The sequence below is a fragment of the Cricetulus griseus genome, chromosome 3, assembly GCF_003668045.3.
Source record: "Cricetulus griseus strain 17A/GY chromosome 3, alternate assembly CriGri-PICRH-1.0, whole genome shotgun sequence".
Classification (NCBI taxonomy): Eukaryota; Metazoa; Chordata; class Mammalia; order Rodentia; family Cricetidae; genus Cricetulus; species Cricetulus griseus.
This window is the reverse complement of record NC_048596.1, coordinates 14,876,898-14,888,602: the sequence shown is the minus strand read 5'-3', so window position 1 is coordinate 14,888,602 and position 11,705 is coordinate 14,876,898. Positions and strand designations below refer to the sequence as shown.

General features: G+C 44.7%; 1 protein-coding gene across 2 annotated transcripts in view; it reads left to right on the top strand.

The window, feature by feature from the left end:
* Wbp1l (WW domain binding protein 1 like) overlaps positions 1–11,705 on the top strand; it is a 112,082-nt gene that overhangs the window by 85,725 nt on the left and 14,652 nt on the right. The window lies entirely within an intron of this gene.

The window sequence follows — 11,705 nt, the reverse complement described above, 5'->3', positions numbered from 1 at the left end:
GAGGTCCTGAGTTTAATTCCCAGCAACCACATGGTGGCTCACAACCATCCGTTATGAGATCTGGTGCCCTCTTCTGGTGTGCAGATATACATGGAAGCAGAATGTTGTATACAGAATAAATAAATAAAATCTTTTAAAAAACTATTTAAGACACCTTAAATATTAAAACACAAAACACAAAATTTCATAGTAGCATTTTAATTATTTATTATTTAAAAGGTATTACATTTGCTTTGCTAGCTTGTCATGTGTATATGGTTCCTTCCTTCCACTCCAAGGGTTCTGGGGACCAAACTCAAATTCAGGCTTGTGTGGCAAGTCCTTCACTCACTGACCCAACTCTGTGGCTCTTTAGTAAGTTTTAAATGTATGCTTTGGCCAGCACTCAGGAGGTGGATGCAGGAGACTCAGGCCAGCCTCAGTTTCACAAGGAATTTGAAGTTATTCTGGGCTATATAAGACTGTGTATCACTCAAAGTCAACAGCAAAAATGTATATTTTAGGAGTCTACAACTTGTGCTTGAGCCACTACCAAAACTTATATCACTCCATGTTGATGCTGAAGCCATTAAGCAATAACTCTCTAATTCTCCCCTCCAGACCCCGACACCTCTCTATAAACACTCCTATGCCTTGTTTTAGTTTGATTTCTGTTGTTGTGATAAAGACCATGATTAAAAGCAACTTGGAGAGGAAAGGGTTTACTTGACTTACATATCCCAGGTCACAGTCCATGGAGAGAAGCTCAGGCAGGAACCTGGAGGCAGGAGCTGAAGCAGAAGTCTTGGGCTGGTGATGCTAACTGGCTTGATCCCCATGGCTCACTCAGCCTGCATTTATACAACCCAGAATCACTTGTTCATGGGTGGCATAGAGAGTGAGCTGGGCCCTCCCACTTCAATTATGAAGCAAGAAAATCCTCCTACAGACTTGCCTATAGGCCAATCTGATAAGGCAACTCAACTGAGAGTCTTCTTTTTCCAGGTATGTCTAGGTTTGTGTCAAGTTGGCAAAAGCCAACCAGTACAATTGACCCCTTGACCACTTGACACACAAACACATCACTATTAAACATAACCTTCCCTTCCTGTTCATCCTCCAGATCACATATTAATATTAATATCACAAAATAATGTAAAACCGATAGAACTTTAAAAGTCCCACAATCCTTAAAAATTTGTGAAGGGAGGTCCCGCCGCCCTTCAGTCCCAAATAAATAAACATATGTATTGTACTTTTGCCTGCAGAAGCCTGTTTGAGAACCTGCCTTCTTCTATGATGACTGACAGCAGGAATACTCACCCCCTTGGGGCTGTGAATTCTCTGGTAATACTGAATCATTGTTAAACAGGTTGAACTGAAGGGTTCCAGCAGAAGCTGAGGACTGTGTTTTAAGAAAGCTCGACCAATAAAACCCAAGGTGCCCATTGGGAAGAATATGAATATAGCTCAGGGCTAGTCACTAGCATAGCATGCAGGGGCTCCAGGCCCCAGCACCCCAAAACAATAATTAGCTGGCTGCAGTGGTGCACACCTTAAATCCCAGCACTCAGGAGGCAGAGGCAGGTGTGTTTCTGTGAGTTCAGGGCCAGCCTGGTCTACAAAGTGAGTTCCAGGGTAGCCACAGGTACACAGTAAGACCCTTTCTCAAAAAATCATTAACAACAATAGGAAAGTCATATTGAAAATGTAGCTTGGCATTGCAAGGCTTTATGCTCTGTCTACAGCACCAAATAAAACAATGGACTAGTCGTAGCTTGTATGATACACTCTTAATAACCATGACAGAAGTGGACTGCGTCACTTAGGTACACTGTAACTGTGTGTGTTTCCTGCTTTCTGAGTCTTCCATGTTTTCTGCACTTTTCGTGTGTATCTTGTATAGTTTGTGATAAGCAGAAGAGCAACACATTTGGTTGTCTGGTGAGCTGTCCGGCAATCATCTTGGTTTTCGATTCAGGAGTAGAAAGCAGCCCCCCACCCCACCCCTTTGGTTCTTCAGCCCCAGGCTTTCCATTTTTCTTTTCTTTTCTTCCCTTCCCCTTCTCTCCTCTCTCTCTCTCTTTTTCTCTTTCTTCCTTTCTTTCTTTCTTTTTGGTTTTTCAAGACAGGGTTTCTCTGTAGCTTTGGAGCCTGTCCTGGAACTCACTCTGTGGACTAGGCTGGCCTTGAACTCACAGAGATCCTCCTGCCTCTGCATCCAGGGCACTGGGATTAAAGGCCACCACCTGGTCAGGTTCCCTATTTTTCAACCCCACTGTCAAACTTCCAGCAATCCTTCATCAGATCTAGCCAGGGCACTGACCAGATCCACCCTTTAAGCCAGTGCTATCACTTTGTCTCCCTCTGCTGCAAAATGCCTATACTTCTAGTAAAAGAACACTCTCTCAGCTTCCCGTTTAAGGGCTCCAGAGCCCTGCATGGTAGTCTTGATGTTCATATATCTCAGAGACATCCCCACCACCACCACATGTCCTTGGCATCCTAGGTCAGGGTTATCCTCAACACTCACACTGTTCTTCTAACCTTGCTCATTGCCCAGGCTGTCCTCAAACCTCAGAGCTCAAGTTGTCCTCCAGCCTTAGCCTCCTGAGTCACTATGACTACAGGCAGACATACCTGGCTTTTTCATTAATTCATTTTCAAATTTGAACACCAGGCTTGCATTCTTCCTGTCTATTCTGGATCATTCCACTTGACTTTAGGAGCTGTAAAAATATGCAGTCAACATTCCAGATTCACAGTTGAAAGACCGACCGTCCTTCTCCTGGGGGCTGCAGAGATGACTCAAGAGTGAAGAGCGCCTGTTCAGAGGACCAGTTCAGTTCCCAGCACCCACAGGTGGCTTAGAAACCTCTGTAACTACTGTTCCAGGGGATCTAATGCCATCTTTTGACTGTTTTGTGTACACACGTGGTGTACATGCATATATGTAGACAAAACACTCCTACACATCAAATCAAATAAGTTAAAAAACTGTCACTGGGTGGTGGTGGTGCTCACCTTTAATCCCAGCACTTGGGAGGCAGATGCAGGCAGCTCTCTGAGTTCAAGGTCAGCCTGGTCTACACAGTGAGTTCCAGAACAGCCAGCGCTACACAGGGAAACCCTGCTGAAAAAAAAAATAAAAAGCTGTCTGTTTCCTGTAATCTTCAGGAAATGGAAATAATTAAATTCAATCTCCCTCGCCGGGCGTTGGTGGCGCACACCTTTAATCCCAGCACTCGGGAGGCAGAGGCAGGCGGATCTCTGTGAGTTCAAGACCAGCCTGGTCTCCAGAGCGAGTGCCAGGATAGGCTCTAAAGCTACACAGAGAAACCCTGTCTCAAAAACCAAAAACCAAAAAAAAAAAAAAAATCAATCTCCCTCAATGCGCCTGTTGTCATTTACTTTCCTCTGATCCTAAGAGTGAGGAGTTCTTAGTCCCTTTCCCTTTCCCCGTCCCTTCCAATACTTTGACAAAATGATGTTCTTGAGCATTTCCTATGGACGGTGTGCACTATGCTGTTTACTCCTTCACAAAAGCCATAGCAGAGGCTCTTGCTGTTTTCATGCCCCCTTTACAGTTGAAAATGGAGGCAGGAGAACTTAACAAAGGTCACCAACTAACTAATGTTGCAGCTGGAATCAACAATGTAAAGCTCTTACCCTGCCCCTCCCTCCCTCCCTCCTTCCCTCCCTCCCTCCCTGCCTGCTTCTCTCCCTTCCTTTGGTGTTTTACTTTGTTTTTGGCACTGGGGATTGAACCCAGAACCTTGGACCTTGTGCACACTAGGCAAGTACTCTACTATTGAGCTATATTCCTGGCCCTGGAGATCTTAGCTTTTAATCGCCATGCTATTCTGCTTTTCAAAATACGTGCTGGGTTTTTCTTTACACTGACCCTTTGGAACAGTTATTCCAATTCCAGGAACCTATCTTGCAGAAGTCATATAGTGTAAGTGCAACCTTAGTTATGTAATTGGTGTTTGCCGTTGCCAGCAATATACTTCCCACTCGAAGGAGTTGGAATACAATGCAACCAGAAACAGTAGAGATAACTTATATGTTTATATGGAAATATTTTACACACACACACACACACACACACTCATGTACACTCACACATACTCTCACACACACACACTCATACACACTCATACACTCACACTCACTCACACACACTCACACACACACACACACACACAGAGAGAGAGAAAACTCAGCCCTCGCCCCATATTCTTCAGCCTATTCCTTCATCTTCTCTCAGAGTATTTCATTTGTCACTCACTTTGGCTTCTCAGGCTCTTATTTCCCCAAAGACCCCGAGCTAAAGCCTGCACATGGGAGGGCTCCTGGGAAACAGGATGAGAAGGGAAACTTCCTGTTCTCATCTTTAGGGACTCTGGTCTTTTATTCATCCATTGAATTCCCCCATGGGGGTTCTCATTTCAGTCAGCAGACACAAAACAGAGCAAGTCCAAAAAAAAAAAAAAAAATCAGGACAATGGCTCAACACCTCAAGTCTCTGAACCTGTCTCCAGTCCCCACAGCCCCAGCACCTGTGCTATGTGCCAGGTATCAGAGCCTCTTCCCATTAACTGTGACAAGGGTGGTGCCTCAGCAATCCATGCTGACACCAGAACAGAGCTGGTATATAATCCACAGTGATGACCCAGAGGCACTCATCCTCTGCAATTCCCAGCCCGCCCAAGGCCTTCCCCAGCTCTTGCGGAACTGTGCTGTGCTCCATCGTAACGGCAGACGCTCCGTTTTGGAGTTCATGCTTCTTCCTTTTCCTTTAAGCTGACTCAGCTCCCATGTCGTCCTGGGATTTCTGAGGTTGCCACTTGACTCAACTCGGGCATAATATTCCTATGTCCTGTTATTACTGAATCCCCTTTACCTCAGAGGGTCCTTGGAGTAGCCATAAACACTCATCCCTGTTGCTGGAGTTTCTTGTCCCACCAGGTTCCACCATCTTTCTCAGCCCCAAATAAGTACACAGACGCTATATTAGTTATTAAACTATTGGCCGATGCTAGGGCTTCTTATTAGCTAGCTCTTTTCTTTCTTCTTTTCCATTTTATATATTTATTTATTTATTGGTTTTTCGAGACAGGGTTTCTCTGTATTGTTTTGGAGCCTGTCCTGGAACTTGCTCTGTAGACCAGGCTGGCCTCAAACCCACAGAGATCTGCCTGCCTCTGCCTCCTGAGTGCTGGGATTAAAGGCATGCGCCACCAACACCAGCCGGCTAGCTAGCTCTGTCTTAGTTATTAACCCATAACTACTAATCTATATATTTCTAAGTGGCCTTATCTTACCAGAGAGCACCTGAAGTGTCCTATCCTCCTGGTCCCCCCAAAGTGTCTCCTCTGTGGTCTCTCTCTGCCTACCTTTCCCAGAATTCTCCTCGTCTCCCAGGCCCACCTATCTTCCTGCCTCTATTGGCTATTGGCCAAACAGTGTTTTATTCATCAACCAATAGGAGAAACATATATACAGAGGGGCATCCTCCATCACACCCCTTCCTACACAGCATTAAATATTATTTTTGATTTTAGGAGAATTGTAATTATCTACTTACTCAGCTGATCAGGCAGTCATAAGTGCCCTGAAAATTTTTCTTTAGTTTGTAGACTCTGCTAATCACTGCATCTCTAAGTTGGACTTAGACTGAATCATGTGATTTGTTTTTAAAAAGATTTATTTTATGTATAGGAGTACTCTGTCTGCATGTATACCTTTATGCCAGAAGAGGGCACCAGATCCCATTACAGATGGTTGCGAGCCACCATGTGGCTGGGAACTGAACTCAGGTCCTCTGGAAGAGCAGCCATTGCTCTTAAAAGCTGAACCATCTCTCCAGTCCCACACCATGTGCTTTTAATTAGGAGAAAAACCAGAACCAAACCAAAACAAGCCTGAAGCTGGGGAAATAGCTGGATGTGAGTGGCAAGGAGGAAGAAGCAATTGAAATATGAGCTTGCATCCCTGGAGAGTGACTGTCTCCTGATCATTTTGTAACACAGAGACATAGGGTGATTCAAAGTCTGAGCACTCATGGGCTTAGGGTGTTGTTTCAACTACTGAGTCCTGGTGCTAGAACTCCAGGAAGGACCCTATGTGTGGCAGGGACATGATGCCTCACTTTGGGCATGCATACTGAGAGAGTCCATACTCAGAGTCAAGCTGTGGGGTACCCATGACCTGAGCTGATGAATAGAAACTCTGTCTTGTTTTGTTTTTGTTTAAATAGATATAAAGAAAAAGAGGAGGAACAAGATGAGACATATTAACCATTTTATTATAAGGCCTAGTAGAGTAGGGAGACTAAAGAGAAGAGAAACAGAGTTAATGGCTGACTGCCATGGCCGGTAGTCATAGAGAGAGAGAGAAGAGAAGCAGAAAGAAGCAAACAGAGAGAGAAGAGTAGAGAGAGAGCAAAGAAGAAGCAGAGAGAGTGAAGCAGGGAAGTTGGAACTTTTAAAGGGAAGACTGTGCATGCATACTGAGGCTCCACGCATGCCCAGAGTCCTCACACAGGCTGTAAATGCATGGTGGGTGACGTGGTAATGGCACGTTCCTGTGCGTGCCCTGACTGTTGTCGGGGGCAGGGTCTGTCTCTTAAAGAGGTAGAGCCGATCAGCATTAAAGCCTGAACCTGCCATGTCTCACCTAAGTCTCTTTAGAAAGAATGTTCTGGAGACTGCTGTGAAGGTGGCCTGAGTTCAGTGTAGGTGGATAAAGGGGTTCCTTCCTGGTGACACTAATGGTTTTAAGATTTAACTCTCACTGGGTGGTGGTGGCACATACCTTTAGTCCCAGCACTTGGGAGGCAGAGGCAGTCAGATCTCTGAGCTTGAGGTCAGCTTGGTCTACAGAGTGAGTTCTAGGACATCCAAGGCTACACATAGAAACCCTGTCTTGAAAAACAAAACCAAACAAACAAAAACAAGAAAAAAGAAAAGAAATAAAAGATTTTTAACTCTTAGGAAAACAACTTAAAGAGTTGGTATTTTGAGATATACATATTTTGTGTGCTTTCTGGTGGATGCAAAGATTGGAGCTCCAGCTGAAGACTTCCTGACACCCAGAACACCTACAGGGCTTCTCTGAGTCATGCAGAGGCTGGAGGTGTGCCTGAAGGCTTTCCCACAGTCTTCACGTAAGTTGTCTTCTCCTGGGTGTGGTTTCTCAGGAACTATTACTGAAGTTCCTCTCACTTGCAACATTCCAAGAGGTAAACCTCCTGGAATCTGTCAGCACAGACACAGGATTTCTCACCAGTGTGAAGTCCCATAAAGATTAGAGCTTTGCCCCACTTGGCATTTAAAGGGCTTCTCCATGGTGTGCTTATGTCTATTACGTTTTAAAATCTTTACCACAGCCATCACATTTATTGATCTCTTCTGTGTGGTCTTGCCAGTTAATTTGAAGCTCTGAAAGAGACAGTTATCATAGTTGTGGGGTTTCCCACTCATGTGAGTGTTTCATGAGATGATCTGTAATGAAAAATGCCTGGCACATGGGCACTTAGAATTTTCCTATTTGGTATGGTGACTTAGAGGAGAAAGTGTTTGTCTCTTAGTTAGGGTTTCTATTGCTGTGAAAAGGCACCAGGACCATGGCAGCTGTTAGAAAGAAAACATTTAACTCACTTAAGGGTTCAGAGGTTCAGTCCATTATCATCATGATGGGAGCATGGTGGCAGACAGGCAGCTGTGGTGTGGGAGTAGTAATAGAGAAATCTACATCTTTCAGACAGCAGGAAGTCGACTGACTCACTGGGCAGCATCCTGAGCATAGGAAACCTCAAAGCCCTCCCCCACAGTGACACACTTCCTCCAACAGGCCACACCCACTCCAACAAAGCCTCACTTCCTAATGGTTCCACTCCCTATGAGATTACGGGGTCAATTACATTCAAACTACCGCAGCGTTATATAGCTGGATGTCTTGCTGCATGTCGGTTTGTGCACCATGTCATGCCTAGTGCTTGCAGAAGTTAGAAGAGAGAGTTGGATCTCCCAGACCTGGAATTATGGATAATTCATTGTGAGCTGTCATGTTGGTACTTGGAACCAAATCCGGGTCCTTTACAAGAATAACAAATGCTCTTAACCTCTGAGCCCCATCATACGTTTTAGTTTTAGATTTACTTACTTATTTTTCATTTATTTGTATGGGTATGTGTCTGAAGGAATGTATATCCATGGGTGTGAATAACCATGGAGGCAAGAGGAGGTCATCTGATCCCCTGGAGCTGGAGTTACGGAAAGTTGTAAACTGCCCAATGTGCATGCTGGGTTCTCAGAAAGAGCAGTATTGTGGTTTTAACCTCTGGGCCATTTCTCCATCCTCCAGACTCTTGCAAAATAAGATGATGGAGACTGGTGTCTTTATTCCTAACCCATTGTGTGTATACTCATTGCAGTTTGGTCTCTGAGCCAACCACTCTATTGGACACTCCGGTAATAAGGTCAACAGTGGCCTCCTCATTGCCAAATGCATTAGCTTTCTTTCAGACCTCCGTTCATAAACACTCTGCTAACATTATCGAGTATTTGCTTTTCTTCAACCCTCTGCTGTGACATACAGCCCTATGCGCCTCGAGATTCTTTTGCTCTTCCTCTCTGGCCCACAGCTATCTGATGTATGTCAAGATTCCTTCGTCTGTGCCCTTGGCCCTTCTCCATGTCCTGCCCAAGTCACAAAGATCCCTAGAGACCACCAGGGAAACAGACAGATCCACCAAACTGCAAAAGCAAGGTTTTATTCATCCAACCATGACAGGGACCCCGTCTGGCTAGCTGCTGCAGTAGCCTCCAGGGGGAGCAAAGTTCCTTGTCTACTGCTAGGTTTAAAGACAAAAGTTACAGGATTACATCAGTAGGCATAGGTTGGTTTCTGATTGGTTGACATTTGGGAACAATCAAAAGAATTTCTCAAAGTCCTATTTTGGCACGAAATACCTATGTACCAATTATTCTCAGTGGTCAGTGCTGAGAGGGAACATTCTGTGGTTTCTATGGCTTTGTCTTGTTACTTGCAGGTGGCCTGTTGTTCATAGATATCATAGTTTTCAGAACTGTATCCTGGAGACTATAGGGGAGGTTTTAGTCTCCCCTGGAGTTTCTTTTGTGGCCAAACAGTTCCCAGGAACCAAGTATCTAGGAGGCTGGCAGGGAGGGAGTCTGGAGTTTCTTTGTGTTCAGTTTTGGCCATAGGCTCTGGGAAACCAGAGGATCTAGAATTTCCTTGTGTCAGAGGCCTATGTGTCTTTTCTGTAGCCTGTCATGGCTGCTAAAGCAGGAGGCTGAGTCAGGGTCTGGTCCCTTCACCCTGTCTCAAAAAATAATCCTATATATCATTATATATCTGCAATTTTTAAGACATTACTTACCAAAACTCACATAGAAAGAAAAAGATAATTAAGATGATCTTTGTCAAAGATGTTGGACCAATAATTCGACAGAGGCACCAGGAACATACAATAGTGTTGTCTGATTGTTTCCCATTATTTATTTTATTTTAAATTTTGTGTCTGTGTGGTGTGTGTGTCTGTGAATGTGCATGTGAGTGCAGGTGCCCATGAGGCCAGAGGCATTGGAGCCCCTGAAGCTCCAGTTACAGCTGTTTGTGACCCGTTTGAAGTGGATGCTGGGAGCCTTAGGCCTATCAGAGGAGTGTGTTTGGAAGGCATTATGGGACTCCAGTTATCCTCTGGCTGCCCCTTTTTCAAATGTGACTGAGGGTTCTCTGTAGGGTAAAAGGGCTAGCCAAAGAAACCCACCCTGACCCTGAAACCAGAGCCAAAGAAATACACTTTGGCCCTAGAACCAGAGCCAGAGAAAGAAATATGTACTGGCCCTGAAAATAGAGCCAAATGGCAAAAGGCAAAAGGCAAAAAAATAAAAATAAAAAAAAAAGTGAAAGAAACACAGTTTGATCCTGAAACCAGAGCCAACTCTGCCCCTGACCAACTAATCTAACCAATCCCTAAGAAAAAAACTAACAGATCCCTGAGCAGAAAAACTTCTCCCTGGAAAACTCTGCCCCTAAGAAGCCCTATATAAGCCCCTCTGCCTGTTCAGTTGCTGGCTGTCCTTTCCCACCCTGGCAGAAGCAGCCACTCTCCTGGACTCCTCCTTCCCAAATAAACTGTTCTTAAAAGATTCTTGGGTGAAGATCTTTTGTCAGTGGGGAGCAGACCTTTGCTGAGAAGTTCCCTGGGGGCAGGAGAGGGGGGTGAACAGCAAAAGTAACAACTTGTCACTGGAGCCAGAGGAGATTGCTACATTTTTGCAGGGGTTTGTTTACCTGAGTGAAGCAGAAGATGTAACATCTTGGGCCGGAGCTGAGAAGAAATGGATACCTCTGTTGGGAAGCCTCCTTTAAGGAGGGGGCCAGGCAGAGCTCCGCTATAATGGCCCTCTCTTGGAGAGGAGCAGGATTGTTATATCCTTGACGGGTGCGGGGAGGGGGCATCCTCCACCATACCCCAGCTTCAGGTATAGTCTGATTTCGCTACAAGCTAAGATATCGTTCCCTCCAGAGCTGTAACACTTGCGTTCTCACCAGAGTCTTACAGTTCTATTTGAACTTTTGACCTCCCAAACTGTAAGCTAAAGAAACTGCCTACCTCAAGTGTTTTGTTATAGCATTGAAGACTAGAGTAAACCAGGTATATTGGTACAAATTCATAATCGAAGCAATTGGGAGCCTGAGGCAGGAGGATGATGAGTTTGAAACCTGGCTAAGCTATATAGTGAGATCCTTTTTCAACAAACAAAAATAACTAAATTCAGTCCACAATAAAACATCGACAACAAAAAGACCAACATAGATGATTTTATTAATGACTCATAGCAAACATTTAGGAGAAATGATAGATTACCTATAATTTTAAAGAAAATAGACATGGAGAAACACCTCTGACTAATTAAGACAGTCCCTTCTTTAAAAGATTTATTTTGGGTGTATGAATGTTTTGTCTGAATGTATATGTGGAACCGTGTGTGTGTGTGTGTGTGTGTGTGTGTGTGTGTGTGTGTGTGTGTGTGTGCAGTGGAAGTCAGAAGAGGGCACCAGATCCCTTGGAACTGTAGTAATCCCTGGCTGTGTGTAGCACTAATTCTAGTTGGTATTAATTATAAAAACCCAGAGACAGATATTGGGATTAAAGCTGAAGATAAGAGAAGCAAAGCAGCCAGCTGCTAGCTCTTACCTCAACCTCAGACGGAAATGGGCAATCCTGTCTCCATGAATCCTCAGACTGCACTGCTCTCCACCAAACCCCAGACTGCACTGAGGTCCCTTATAGTCTCGTATGTCTCTTCCACCTTATAGTCCTCTCTAGTGCTGGGGTTAAAGATGTGGGATCCCAAGTTCTGGGATCACCTTAGTGTGAGCTTTGTTTCTCTTTTAGACTGGATTAATTTTGTGTAGCTCTAGGTGGCCTTGAACTCACTGAGATCTGTCAGCCTCTGTCTCCTGAGGGTGGGGATTAAAGGCGTGTGCCACCACTACTTTGCCTCAGTGGCTAAGCTTTATTTGTTAGATCAAAAGCAAAATATCACCACAGTTGTGAGCCACCATGTAAGTCCCTGAACCCAAACCTGGGTCCTCTGCAAGAACAAGTGGTCTTAATTAATAAGCCGTCTTTCCATGGTGGCACATGTCTTTAATCCCAGCACTGGGAGGCAGAGACAGTGGATCTC